The sequence below is a fragment of the Gossypium hirsutum genome, chromosome A13, assembly GCF_007990345.1.
Source record: "Gossypium hirsutum isolate 1008001.06 chromosome A13, Gossypium_hirsutum_v2.1, whole genome shotgun sequence".
Taxonomy (NCBI): domain Eukaryota; kingdom Viridiplantae; phylum Streptophyta; class Magnoliopsida; order Malvales; family Malvaceae; genus Gossypium; species Gossypium hirsutum.
The window spans coordinates 15882248-15896901 of record NC_053436.1 but is presented as its reverse complement, the minus strand read 5'-3'; the positions used below and the strand labels follow the sequence as shown (position 1 = coordinate 15896901).

Here is a 14654-nt window from a genome sequence, read left to right as displayed (position 1 = left end):
CCTGCATTGTAAGTGTTACTATAAGGATTATTATGAGGCCGAGGATTATTACCCATATAGTTCATTTGCTTGTTTTCCATGTTAGGGCCATAGGATGGATAGTCTAAATTGCTCGTTCCACCTCCATTTGCATCGCACTGCATTACTGGATGAACCTGTGAAGAACCAAGTAACCCATCAATTTTTCTATTCAAAAGTTTTACCTGATTGGAAAGCATAGCAACCAAATCGACGTTAAAAATGCTGGCCGCTTTCGTCGGCTTTATCCTCACGACTTGCCACTGATAATCATTCAGTGACATCTCTTCTATAAACTCATAAGCCTCTTCAGGTGTCTTATTGTTAATAGTCCCACCAGCAGCTGCGTCAATCATCTGTCTAGTCGAGGGATTCAAACCGTTGTGGAAAGTTTGAACTTTAGCTAAAGGGGTAACCCATGGTAAGGGCACCTTCTCAATAGATCATTGTATCTCTTCCATGCATCATAAAGTGTTTCTAAATCCATTTGCACAAAAGAAGAAATATCATTCCTTAATTTAGTCGTTTTAGCCGATGGAAAATATTTAAGTAAAAATTTTTCGTTCATTTGTTCCCAAGTGGTGATTGATCCTCGTGACAACGAGTTCAACCACTGTTTAGCCTTATTCCTCAATAAGAATGGGAACAACCGAAGGTGAATGGCATCGTCAGAAACGCCATTGATCTTAAAGGTGTCGCAGGATTCCAAAAAATTTGCTAAATGGGTGTTTGGATCCTCGTCCTGCAAACCGTCAAACTGAACAAACTGTTGTATCATTTGAATCGTGATAGGTTTCAGTTCAAAATTATTTGCAGCAACGGTAGGTTTAACTATACTCGATTCAGCTCCTGTTAAAGTAGGTTTAGCATAATCATACATAGTACGAGGAGTAGGATCTTGATTTACTGGATTTGCAGCAACCACAGGAGGTAACAGATTATTCTAATTATCAGCCATCTCCTCGGTTGTGGTATCGATATCGGCCTCTCGTTATTCCTCTATGTATTGTAGGCTTCGCCTTATTTCTCTTCGGTTCCTGCGAGCTGTGCTTTCAATTTCTCTATCAAAAAGTAAAGGTCCTGACGGGTTTCTTCTAGTCATAAACTATAAAAACCTGCTAGAAGTAGAGAAAAGAAGATTTAGTAAATAAAAAAAATAAAATTAAATTGCAATAAAAATAAAGAATGGCTAAAGTAATAAAAATTAAGCGTTCCTAATATCTTAGTCCTCAGCAACGGTGTTAAAAACTTGATGGTCGCTAAACTAACTAAAAATTCGACTAAGGCAAGCGCACCTATTGAACAATAGTATAGTTATAGTGAGACCGGAAATATCGTATCTACGAGGACTAAAAGTAATAGTAATTACTATCTTTTTATTATCTAGCCTAAGAATTAAAGAATGTTTTTTAAATTAAAACTAATTATATAATTAACTAAGATTACGACAGAGATTAAAGTTGGAAAATACTTTTTAGAGAATCGATGGAGAAGATAATACCCAAGGAAGAATCCACCTAGACTTCACTTATTACCTTTGAGTTAGACGATTTATTCACTTGACTTAATCCGTAGAAATCCCTGATTTATGTTAATATCTCTCTCGAGACTAAAAACAATTGACTCTAGGTTGATTAATTGAAATCTCTTCCTAATTAAAATCCCTATTGTCGCATTAGCTCGATCTATGGATTCCTTTATTAGATTTGACTCTAATCCGGTAGATTTTTGTTGTCCTATCTCTAGGATTGCATGCAACTCCACTTAATTATAAATGACCTGCTCTTAAACAGGGACTTTTGCTCCACTAAATAAGCACATCAAAAACCTGAATTAATATCCTGGAATATTAAGGCAATGGTTAAATTTATAATTAAAAATAAGAACAAGTATTTATCATATAACTCAAATAGTAATAAGATCTGTCTTAGGTTTTTTCTCCCTTAGGCATTTAGGGAGTTTAGTTCATAATAATAATGGAAAACATCTCAAATTTTGGAAAACAACAAAGCGTAAAGAAACCTAAAGAACTTCTAGGAAATTGGATGGAAATTTTCAGTCTTGATGTAGATCCTGCCTCTGAGGTGATTCTAATGGCTGTCCTTGAGTATTTTCTACCTTCCACTCCCTGTGTCCCCTTTAATCATCTTCTAGGGTCTTTAAATAGACTTTAGAATGCCCAAATTAGCCCAAAATTGGCCTTTTTCCGAGTAGAATTAAACTTAGGCTCGATAGGGACATGGCCGTGTGCCACGCCCGTGTAAAGGTGCTTAGGCCATGTTCAATTTTGACTTGGTTTGGTGTCGACACGGGCATGACACACAGGCGTGTGGTCTACCCATGTGTCACACACGGGTGTGTGGATTACCCGTGTGGAAGTGCCTAGGTCGTGTGCCATGCTGATTTCGGCCCATTTTGTCTGTTTTTGGCCCGTTTCTTGCTCTTTTCGCCTTTCAATGCTCGCCTGAGTATAAAAAATGAAACTAAAGGATTAGGAGCATTAAATTCACTAAATCTTATGATAAATCATCCAAAAATATGCCAAGATTAGGTTAAAAATATGTATATATTATGGTTTATCATGTCTCTTGACTTTTAGAAAGCTTGAGTGTTTGATGAGGCGACCTAAAGAAGTCGGTACTACTAGCTTATATTTGCGCTTGGTAGGATTTGAACCGATGACATTGTTGGGTAAGTTGGGTACCATTAGCTCAATAATTTGATAATTTCTAAAAATCATTACTTAATATAGCTTTATAATTAACTACCAAAAACATAACTCAATAATTTAATAATTCCTGGAAATCATTACTCAATATAACTTTTTAATTAACTACCTAAAACATAACTCAATAATTTGATAACTAAAATTGTAAAATAAAAAACAAACACAAGAAAAATATCATTATGTTGAAATATTTGAAGTTGTTGTAATGTGCTAAGGGAAATGAACACTTCCTTCATCACTGCGACAAAACAACAACTTGACACATTTAGAAGATTGAATCGTGGAATGAATCAAGCTTATGAATGAAGATAAATTTAGTTAGAGAAACATATTTAGAAGATTGGATTGGATCAGATGATTTACATTGAATCCCTTGGATTAAGGAATTTGGATCAGATTGAAAATTGAAGACATATCTGGGAAAAATTCATTTTACTTTGGTCACCATGTTAGTAAGTCTTAAAAACATTATATTATCAAGACTTGTATAATTTGTTGTATTGAGTTTTGTGAGTACTTATTTGTTCAATCAATAACATTATCTTGTGAGAGTGGATTTATGATTGTAAAACCTTGGCGTGGTTGGTTTTACAAGCTAAGTTCTCAGGTGAAGAATTTAGCGGTGAGAGATCTAGCCTTTGAAGTGTAAGAGTGAGGATTCTTCACTAAGGTGTCTTAGAACTAGGACCACTGGTTGTATTTGTTTTAAAGATAGTGGATTCATCTCACTAAGCTATGCTCTGCAAGCGCAGGGAAACTGAATTGCGTACCCCTATGTTAATTTTTCTTGTCGTAGTTATTATAGAAGTGCCTATTTTCACTGTCACTTTTGCTTATATTCTGTTTTTTGTCAACTTAACAATTGTTTCAGGCCAACACATTACATTGATGAGATCAAATAATACAAAGATTTTATAATTAACAACCAAACCCCAATCTTAAGTGACATCCTTACAGAAAATGGGTTCCACATATCGATGGTTGAAAAATTGGAGTTATATTCTATCATATGGAGCCTAGACTAAAGCATCATCATCACCATTATTATTCATTTCATACAACTGTGGGAAGAAATCGAAGTACACATTCAAGTTGTCCAATAGAGAATAATGATGTAATGGATGGAGGGATTAAAGTTTGTACAAGTCATTTTCATCATTGGTGCCATAAACAATAAAAAAGGTGTTGTCATGACTAGATCCCTTGCCAAAATTTAATGAGAGCCCATTTAGATAGTATGTCAAAAGGGAAGATGGGGTCAATATGACCTGTTTGGTAGCTTTGACATGTGGCTCTAAGTCGAATTGTTGTATAGGTGGCTTGAACTCTAGCTGGACAAGCTAGAATGCTTGATCACAATGTCACTAAATGTACTCGTTGACAGTTGGATTATACACATCATTCTATAACTACTGAATATCCCCCTTTTATAAAGAGATGCACTGGACCCATCTATACAAACCAACACATATATGCCTCAAAGGGTAGAAATTACAATATTAGATAATGTTCTTGTAGATGCAATGCTGAGCTTGCTAGTTTCAAAGCACAACCTTTAGTGCATGCTTTATTGGGAAATGCTTATCATGCCCTGTCATATCTATCTCTCAAAGTAATTAAGGTTTTGTTGGTCATCCAAAATATCTTATGCTAACACAAATTGTTGTTTCACTTGGTCAGGGTGCTACGATTCTACAATATGGAATCAAATGACGGGCACCTTCACCTTAAATAACATAGAGCATTCCTACGTTGTCTTGGGTAAAATGAAAAAAAAAATTGTGTTGTCCAGGTATGTCATCCATAGAAACTACAAGCATACAAAATAAATACAAGTATATTAATTTATAACAAAGATTACTTAAATTGAATAACAATATAATATCAACATACCTCTTCACCAACTCATAAATAGATTTTTCATCACATCTAATAAGGTCCTTTTTAAAACATTTATGATCCAAGTAGCTCCTAAATTTGTTCAATTATTAAATGTAATGAGAAATTATAAGTATTGATCATTTAATACAATTTATGGTATTCAATATGATTATGTTTTCTTATCTTTAAATAAGAAAGAACTCTAATGTCTAAGAAGGGATGGAAACTAACCACATAATCGATATCCATGCCCAAGTTTACAAAAGCAGACAACCATTTCCTTCATTGATCTGATCTCAAGTCCTTGCAAAACGCGCTATAGAGATACACCAATATTGCTGGCCTTTAGTTGAATGTACTGACTGTAGCAAAAGATTCGAGTAAAGGAATATCATGGTATAGACCTTGTTGCCAAACTTTTTTAGAGGTAGCATTCTTTCTTTCATCCAAAGCATCCAATCTTTAGCATATTGATCCATCTCCTCCGCAATCGCATGTAGCGAAAGGGTCAGATCAATAAGTCTCTTGAACTATGATAATTTCATCCTATTTTCATGCAATTCTTTCTTCTCCTTAGATGGCACAACACCCAAAAACTTATAACACTTTGATTTCACATTGATGTTATTGTCTTTGATTCTCTCTTGCCTGTTGATTAGAAGATTAATTATTAAAGCGATAGCTTCTAACATTATAGTCACTTTCTCGTATAGAATATGAAATGTAAACGTTTTTGGCCTTCATCTTTCTAATAATGTAACAAGCAACTCCTGTATCATATCAAACATTTTTATCATAGATTCCAAAAATAAATCAACAATATTGAATACATCCATCTGATTTCGAGAATTGCAAATTATGTCGAGCATGGATAACTTATTTTCTTTAACGTTCAAAAAATCACAAGAAGTTAATTTTTTTATTTCAAAAAATATTTCCATAATAACAAAATTAAAAATAAGTAATTTTACCATATCAACGACATGGTAAACTACATGTTTTCTTGAAATCTTAAAGTATCTTTTTTTTTTTCAAAAAGAAGTAGAAAATTGAGGTTTTTTTTTAGAGAGTGAAAGAGTTTGATTGATTTTTTCTTTTGAGAGAATTTTTGGTGAAAATAAAAGAGAATGAAGTGGAATATTTATATTAGAAGAACTCGATACCTATAGGTATCGAAGAATTAATATATAATGTTAGGGAAGAAATTAGAAAATTATGGATATAGCATCGCTCTAATGATTGTCCAAGAAGAAAATGTATCAACAATGAAAAGCATGTTGTTGAAGAAAATGAATTCGAGGCTGGAATCGCGATAATATGAAAATCCAATGGTGACAATGATGGAGAAGATTTAAGAGATAGGCAAATTTTGGCAATACGAATGATAGTGTTGGAATTAAAGGATAAAGTTACAATCCAGTGACATCAACTTTTCCAAATTAGATGCACAACCAATGGTACTAGTTGATAATGGAAATGTCATAAGGAAGAAGATTGTTAGAAAGATATAAATACTAGTGGAAAAACCACTTCCTAAAGATGTACGATATTAATTGAAGAGTTTTAAAATTTTGTACTTGAGAAGTTGCTTACAAAATTGCTACTCATACTTAGGGCAAGCTTGTTGACACTACAAGAAAACAGACTTTTAGTGGCGTTTTCCCAAGCGCCGCAAAGAACGCCGCTATAGGAGACGCCGCCAAATTTTGCGGCGTTTATCTGAAAAAAACGCCACAAAAGATCAAGACTTTTAGCGGCGTTTATGATAAAAGCGCCGCTAAAAGTCATGGCTTTTAGCGGCATTTGTTGGGGAAGCGCCGCTAAAAGTCATGGCTTTTAGTGGCGCTTTTTTCACAAACGCCGCTAATTTTGGCAAATTTGAAATGTACATTTTTCACCAATATTCAACCCTTCCTGCATTAAATCCAACCAAAAACAGCAAATATAGCATGAAATCCAACCAAAAACAACAAATATAGCATAAAAAATATAATCAAAAACATTAAATCTAAATGATACTTCAAATTCAACGAAAGATCTATGATATAATTAATAAATTAAGTAATATTCTTACAAAATGTTAAATGTGACAATGTCAAAAACATTCTTACAAGGAGAAAACTAATGTCTAAGATGGCGGCTTTTGCGACTGCTGAAACATCTGCATCATTTGCTGAAGCTGCAACTGAAGCTCATCGTACTTTCTGCTTTGCTCTGCCTCCCTCGCTGCTACCGCTGCCTCCCTCTCTGCTGCCTCTGCTCTAAGTTGTTGCTGGAGTTCTTCATATTTTCTTTGAGCCTCAGCAATTTGCTCAACCGTGTTCGCTTGCATCTGAGCTATCTGGTCTCTTAACCTTTGAACTTCAGCATGAGCTTGACTCCCGGAAGGCATGTATTGTTGGGAGCCGGATCCAAAATATTGGGTCGGGGTAACACCAGATCCTTGAAATCAAACCCGACCGTACCTTTCAGGACCTAAAACTTTATTGATAATTCTGTTATCAATATTCTCAAGATTAACAGAACTATCAGTCGAAGCCATCGCTTCATACTCCGCCTTCTTCTCCTTTAGTTTCTCCTAAAAAATCAATTAAAGAGTTAGAAACGAAATATATAATAAAAAGGAATGGAACATAAAATTAACATTATTTAAAACTAGTAATGACGAATTAAACCATAATTAATTAAACATTAAAAATATTTATAATAATTAAAATTTTATTAAGTAAATATACCATAATTTCTCCAGCTTCGGATGTCATAGGAGATCCATCTTTCTTCTTATGCGTAATCTCAAAAAGCTGAAGGCGTCCAACTTTTTGACCAGACGAGATTTCCTACAATAAAGTAGTAAAAATATTATTTAATAGTAGAAACTTATTAATATTTGAAAGAATTAATAAATTCATAATACCTCGGCCTCAGCTACAGAAACAAAACTTCTCGACTCTGCCGTGTGCGTGAATTTTTTTTTGTCTACCGCTTATTCCAACTCGCTCATAGTCCTACATAATGAAATTATTATTACGAATATAGTAAACACTATATATAAGAGTTTGGAAATACGTAATACCTCTCCTTTCTTTGAATTCCAGAATCTAACCGCATCTTCCCATTGGTACCTCAGCATTTCCGGCGGGACATTTCTCAATTTTTCCTTGAGGCTTATGTCTTTCTTAAAATATAGTTTTTTCAAACTGCTTTTATGGTCTTTCCATTTTTTACCCAATGCCTTTTTGATGTAGTCATCAGAGACCTCTAAAGCAAATCGCTCCTAAAAAAACACAAGTTTAGAATGTAAATATAAATGAAACTTGAACCAAAATATTATAAATTACATTCACGTTTTGTTACCTTAATATTATCTAGAGCTTGATTTTTGTTGCTATCAGGCATGTGATGCCATGGTTTGTAGTTGATGGGCAACATATTGGCATTTCGTGATATAATGCCCAAATAACCTGCTAAAAGTCGAGCTTCAGATCCAACAGGTTGACCATAACTGTTTCTACTTACTTTGATACGCTCGACAGGATTTAAGTCGTATAAATCTTTAAGCAGCGTACGTCCTCGACCTCTGCGTGTCCCACCACTTTCAGTTGAAAAAACAGTATGTTATTATTATATTAAAATTGACAAATAAATCAATAATAAAAGTCAACACATGTAAAATGAACTTAACATTACTTTGAAATTCTGCAGGCTCGTCAAGTGTCTCCGGCACATTCGAAGATCCAATAACTGTTTACTGTTCACTATTTGCTTCTTCTGAATTTGGAGTATTCTGGACAATACTTAAATCTCGTAATCTTCTTCTACGCATTTTTCCTGCAATACACATAAAATAGTTGAAATTTAGTAACAAATTACAATAATAATAGTACATATAAAATAGTTAAATAATATAACATTACCAAGATTAAAATTATAATATTACATATAATTAAAAAATCGTAAAATCTTACTACATCATTATTCGTAAATATCTTCATCCACATCATGTCAAACCCATTGATGTTGTGTACTAGTACTAGGGATATTTTCATCTAAGTTTTGTTCTGGAAAAGGTAATGTTTCTGATCTTTCGACGATGTCATCTCTACTTCCATTTCCCATGTCAAACAAGTCTCTAGGGGTGTTCCGGAGTACAACATACCAACCCTCATCAGTTGGATCTTTCGAATAAAAAACTTGTTTCACTTGAGAAGAAAATACATATGGCTCGTCCATCAATTGTTGTCCAGTGTAAATCAAGCGAGAGAAATTAACCATTGTAAAACCAAATTGATCTTTTTTAATTCCGCGAGCAGTATTAACATCAGCCTAATCACACCGAAATAAGACAACTTTCCATCTTCCATAATAATCCAATTCAATAATGTCGGTAAGAAGTCCATAATACTCCACATTACCCTCAACCGGATTACTGTCCCTAGCACTAGCATAACTTGTAATTGAAGAATTAACAACAATTCCACAATTTTGAGTTCTCCTCATTCTCTCGCGATATTTTGTATGAAATCTGTATCTATTGATGAGGAAGGCACTATATTTTTTTATTACTCTGTTCAGACCTTGGGAAAGCCATTTAATTTCATCATTGACGTCCCTCCCACTCCAAACCTATTGAATCAAAAGTAAATTGAGTAATTATAAATGTATTATGTAAAAACATTCTTATTTGATTAACTAAATTTCGCGATTATATGTAACTTATTAACTTCAGTTACATACCGTTTGGCTTAACCATTCATGAAAAGATTCTGTGAATAACTTATTAATCTCTCGATGTTGTAATCTTCGAGAGCATGCACGAGATCTCAAAATTTGTTTGTACTCACTATGTTAAAAACAAGTTTAATTGGTTAGAAGATAAACAAATCAAAACGACGAATATGTGAGGAAATTTTAGAACTTACTTGCGTAACGGTTCAACTGAATCATGGTGAAAAAGTACATATCGATGTGCTTGTATCCACGATATATCATCTAATTCTGCAATTTCAACTTTGCCGATTGGTTCTCCATAACTTTGGAATAAATAAGTTTCGGCCAAGTTATGATCATTGAGCCCAGCATTTCTATTTGGTCTATTCAATCGTGTTTCAACATCTTCTAAATATCTAGAACAGAAGGTCATGCACTCCTCTGCCAAGAAGCCTTCAGTAATTGATCCTTCTGGATAACACTTATTGCGACAATAAGATTTCAATTTGCTTAGGAACCTAAACACGATATACAATATTTATCAAAGTTGTAACTAATTGTATAGAGGTGAATGAATAAATACTTGAGAAATAAATTAGCACCTTTCTATAGGATACATCTATCGATAAAAAACCGGTCCACCAAGTATTGCTTCGTGAGAGAGATGGATTACCAAGTGCACCATAATAGTGAAGAAGGAAGGTGGAAAGATCTTCTCTAAATTGCATAAAGTCAAAGCGGCTCGATCATGTACTTTCTCAAGTTCTTTAACATCCAAAACTTTTCCACAAATAGCTTTCATTATATTGGATAATTCAATTATACAGGACATCACATTTTTTGACATGCAGCACCGTAAAGCAACTGGGAGTAAATCTTGCATCAAGATGTGGTATTCATGTGATTTTAATGAATATAATCTTCAATCTTTAAGACTTACACATCGAGATATATTTGACGCATACGCATCTAGGACCTTTATATCCTTCAACACTATACAAAACACCTCTTTCTCTTTCTTTGACATTGAAAAAATAGAAGGTGGCAACCGATATTTCCCATTCGGAAGTACTTGAAGATAAAGATCACGCCGAATTCTCATGTCAACTAAATCAAGTCGACTCTGAAGATCGTCTTTTGATTTTCCATCGACATTCAAAATTGTCCCAATTATGTTCTCGCAGACATTCTTCTCAATATGTATGACATCAAGATTGTGGCATAAAATGTTATGCTCCTAATAAGGCAACTAAAAAAAATACTCCTTTTTTTCCACAAGTCCGCCTCATTAGGATCATCCTCTTCATCAGATTTATCATCAAATTCATCCCTCGAGTTTCTCTTTGTTTGCGTGTTAGGTGGTTGATTCATCTTCCTGTAACTAAAAGTGTTATCTTTTAACATAAACAAGATTTTAAATCTAATGGTCTGCTCAGGAGCTTCTCTATACTCTTCAGTACCGTCAAATAGAGTCCTCTGAAATCTAAATTTATGATTTCCATCTAACCACCGATGATGGCCCATGTAAGAGAACTTCTTCCCATTGTACAACCACTTCGAACAAGTTTGCGCAGCACAACAAGGACAAGCATAACGCCCTTTAGTACTCCAACCCGATAAATTAGCATAAGCCAGGAAATCATTAATTGTCCACAACAAAGCTGCACGTAAATTAAAGTTCTCCTTTCTCAATACATCATAAGTCTCAACACCCGACCATAACTATTTTAACTCTTCAATAAGTGGCTGCAAATAGATGTCAAATCATTTACGGGACCTTTCTCTCTAGGGATAATCATTGATAAAATAAACAAAGATTGCTTCATGCAAATCCATGGAGGCAAATTGTAAGGAACAAGCACTACAGGCCAAGTACTGCATGAAGTACTCATGATTTTAAATGGATTAAAGTCGTCAGCTGCTAGCCCAAGCCTCACATTCCGAGGATCGCTTGCAAAGCTTGGAAATTTACTGTCAAATGATTTCCAAGCTAAAGAATCCGCAGGATGTCTTAATAATCCATCATCGGTCCGTTGATCATTATGCCACCTTATAGATTCGGCTGTCTTTGATGACATGAAAAGCCTTTAAAGCCTTGGTATCAGGGGAAAATATCGCAAAACCTTGACTGGCTTCTTTCTTAACTATGGCCCACCTTCATCCGCATTCACATCTTCTGTATTACTATTCATCCAACGAGACTTACCACAAACATGACAAGACTGTTGGTTTTTCTAATCACCCCAGTACAACATGCAGTCATTTGGGCAACTATGAATTTTATCGTACCCAAGGCCCAAATCTTTTATTAGTCTTTTCATATCTTGACAAGACTAGGAGATTTTTGCAAACAGAAACATCTCTCTCAGAAACTCTAGCAGCATTGTAAAAGAGTTTCCGGTCCACCCTCCCAAACATTTTAAGTGAAATAGGCGAATACAGAAGGACAATTTCGAATATTTTGATCCCTCGTAAAGTTCTTCGTTCATTTCGTTAAGTAAATTGTAGAACTTCGCTGCTTCTTCATTTGGCTCCTCATCAGGTGCAGTTGTTCCCGTTTCGCCAAAAACATTTCCACCAATATTACAATCGTCGGATGCAATAAAGTCAGGTGGAAACGATTGCTCACCATGACTGTGCATATTAAATGCATCCCGCAACATACCTTCCATGTCATCTTGTCTAACATACTCATGGTAAGCAGTATCAGGATAAGTCGGATTAATCGTTGAAGAAGTTCCACTAGATGTACACTCTCCATGGAAAATCCATTTTTAATACCCCCGAATAAAGCCATTAATAATTAGATGTTCGTAGACAATTTCACGATAATGCCAATTGATGTTGCCACACTTCTTACACAGGCAAAGAATCATATTCTCTTGGCTTGCATTTTGAAATGCAAAATTTAGAAAAGTTTGTACTCCATTTCGATAGGCGTTGCTTACCCTTAACAATTTCATCTAACTCCTATCCATTTCGTAGTTCTTGAAATCTAAAGTTTACAATAAATTACACGGGTAAGTTGTTTATTTATAAGTATAATTAAGTTATGTAAGTGAAGATATGATATATATTTATGTATTATGTAAGTTATGTAAATTATATAAGTTGTTTATCTTATGTAAATTATGTAAGATATGATATATATTTATGTTGATGGGATTGTGATTGTGATTGTGATTGTGTTGATGGGAAAACACAAGGGAAGTGAAGATTTGGCTATTAGATTAAAAGTAAAATAAAAGTAGACAAAATATTTTTCGTGATTAAAATAAAATAAAATAAAATAACATATTCGAAATAAAACTTTAAATACAATTTAATTTAATTAGGTAATTTAAAAAATAAAATAAAAGTAGACAAAATATTTTAGTGATTAAAATAAAATAAAATAAAATATTTAAAATAAAACTTTAAATACAATTTAATTTAATTAGGTAATTTAAAAAACAAAATAAAAGAAGAGAAAATATTTTCCGTGATTAAATTAAAATCAAATAAAATATTAAAAATAAAACTTTAAATACAATTTAATTTAATTAGGTAATTTAAAAATAAAATAAAATAAAATAACATATTCAAAATAAAACTTTAAATACAATTTAATTTAATTAGGTAATTTAAAAATTAAATAAAATGTTTAAAATAAGGTTGGAGAAAAAGTCGGCCATTTTTGTTATTTTAATAGAAACACAAGCTACGGAATTAAATCAAAATTTTTTAATTTTTTTAATTAAAAAAATTTAATCCAAATCCCATTACAATTTATGAATTTGGTTCTATTTTAGTCAACATTATATTTACTTAGCGGATGACTGCTATAGTTTCTTTGATTTTTGAAGGACTAAAATAATTTAATAAAAAAACATGGCAAATTGGATGCCAGATTATAATAGAAAACATAAGGAGTAAACTAGATAGCAAATGTAAAGTAAGTAAAATGATCCAAAATTTTTTACAAAAGGAAAACCAGCAATTAAATCTATACAAAATCGGAGCCCCAAAAGATTAATTTTTCTAAAATCATCATCATAAAATATTATTGATTAGAATTTTGAACTAAAACGTACCTTAATAATTTCAACAACCTGGAAATTTACAGTCCACTTGCCTCCGTTAGCACAGACAGAGTCTTCCCACTTGGGCTCGATTTTATGTTTGAAACAATGGAAGTCCGCTCCCACAGCCAATTTGCTTGGATGATGTATGCTATTGTAAAGACTGTAATCAGAAAAGTTCAAAAGTTTAATCCATTCCTGACATTCACTTGAGAAACAAATAGAAACAAACAAAATAAATGATTATAAACAGCAATAGTTAACTTCATTGTAGTGAGTAGACTAAATTACAAAAAAAATATAAAAAAATTGGAGTACCAAACACAAAATTAACTATAGATTATTCAAGGATTTGGTACTACAAATTCATTATGAAGCCCTATTTTGAATAAACCATATCAATTCATTAATTGATCAATAGCTCCACCAAGATAATAGAATAGATTAATGATATATTGTGTCGACAACTTACCCTAATTAATAATTATCACACACTTAATCATATAAGACCTGCATATAGATATTGAATTCACATTTGGGCAGTGAATTTAACATATTTGCAGAAGCAATTAAATACAATAAAACATACGTAACCAACCCTCTTTTGGACAGCATTTACACTCCAGTTAAACAAGCATTAACAATATTTGGTAATCATAGGAAACATGTCCTGCTTTGGACAGCTTCAACCTTCCAATTAACCATGCATTCTAACAACTTTAATTTCAAAAAAAAATAAAATCAACCAACATTTATTCACTGACTTTTTAGAAAAAAGAACTCACAGTATGGCAGATAACAGAAAAGTGGATGGCAGAAAATGGAGTAGCAGCAGTGGGTTGCCGATGGAGATGCAGCAGAGGACAGCGATGCAGAGGGCTACTGAAGGCAATGCAGAGGGCTGCTGAAATTTACTTGTAATCAACGGAAAAAATTGAAAAAGCAGCCATTAAAATTTATTATTAGAATTTTCTAAATATAAAAATATATAATTTTAAAGATTCATATAAATAATATAACTTTAAAATAGAAAAAGTATATATAAATATATAATAATCATAAAATTAATTATTTTTAATTAAACTTAATTTAAAGTTATTTATCATCCACGAAAACAATTGGAGTGATCAATGAATCGAAATTTTTTTAAAGTAATCGCGAAATAGCACTTAAATTTTTATAAAGCGATAAATGTTGGCATCTCTGTCCCAAGTAAAATTAAAAGATGAAATGAAACTATTCACTCCCCCACTATCAGA

General features: G+C 33.0%; 1 long non-coding RNA gene and 1 other non-coding gene across 2 annotated transcripts; one reads left to right on the top strand and one right to left on the bottom strand.

The window, feature by feature from the left end:
* The first annotated feature begins 431 nt into the window (after positions 1 to 431).
* Positions 432 to 538, top strand: LOC121213340 (small nucleolar RNA R71). Its single transcript, XR_005908723.1, has one exon. It is a non-coding gene; the product is annotated as a small nucleolar RNA R71 (small nucleolar RNA).
* A 7462-nt stretch (positions 539 to 8000) lies between these two features.
* LOC107894914 (uncharacterized) lies at positions 8001 to 14323 on the bottom strand. The gene is made up of 4 exons (XR_001683318.2): positions 14181 to 14323; positions 13408 to 13558; positions 8315 to 8455; positions 8001 to 8219 (listed from the first exon to the last, which is right to left on the bottom strand). It is a non-coding gene; the product is annotated as an uncharacterized lncRNA (long non-coding RNA).
* Positions 14324 to 14654: the final 331 nt, after the last annotated feature.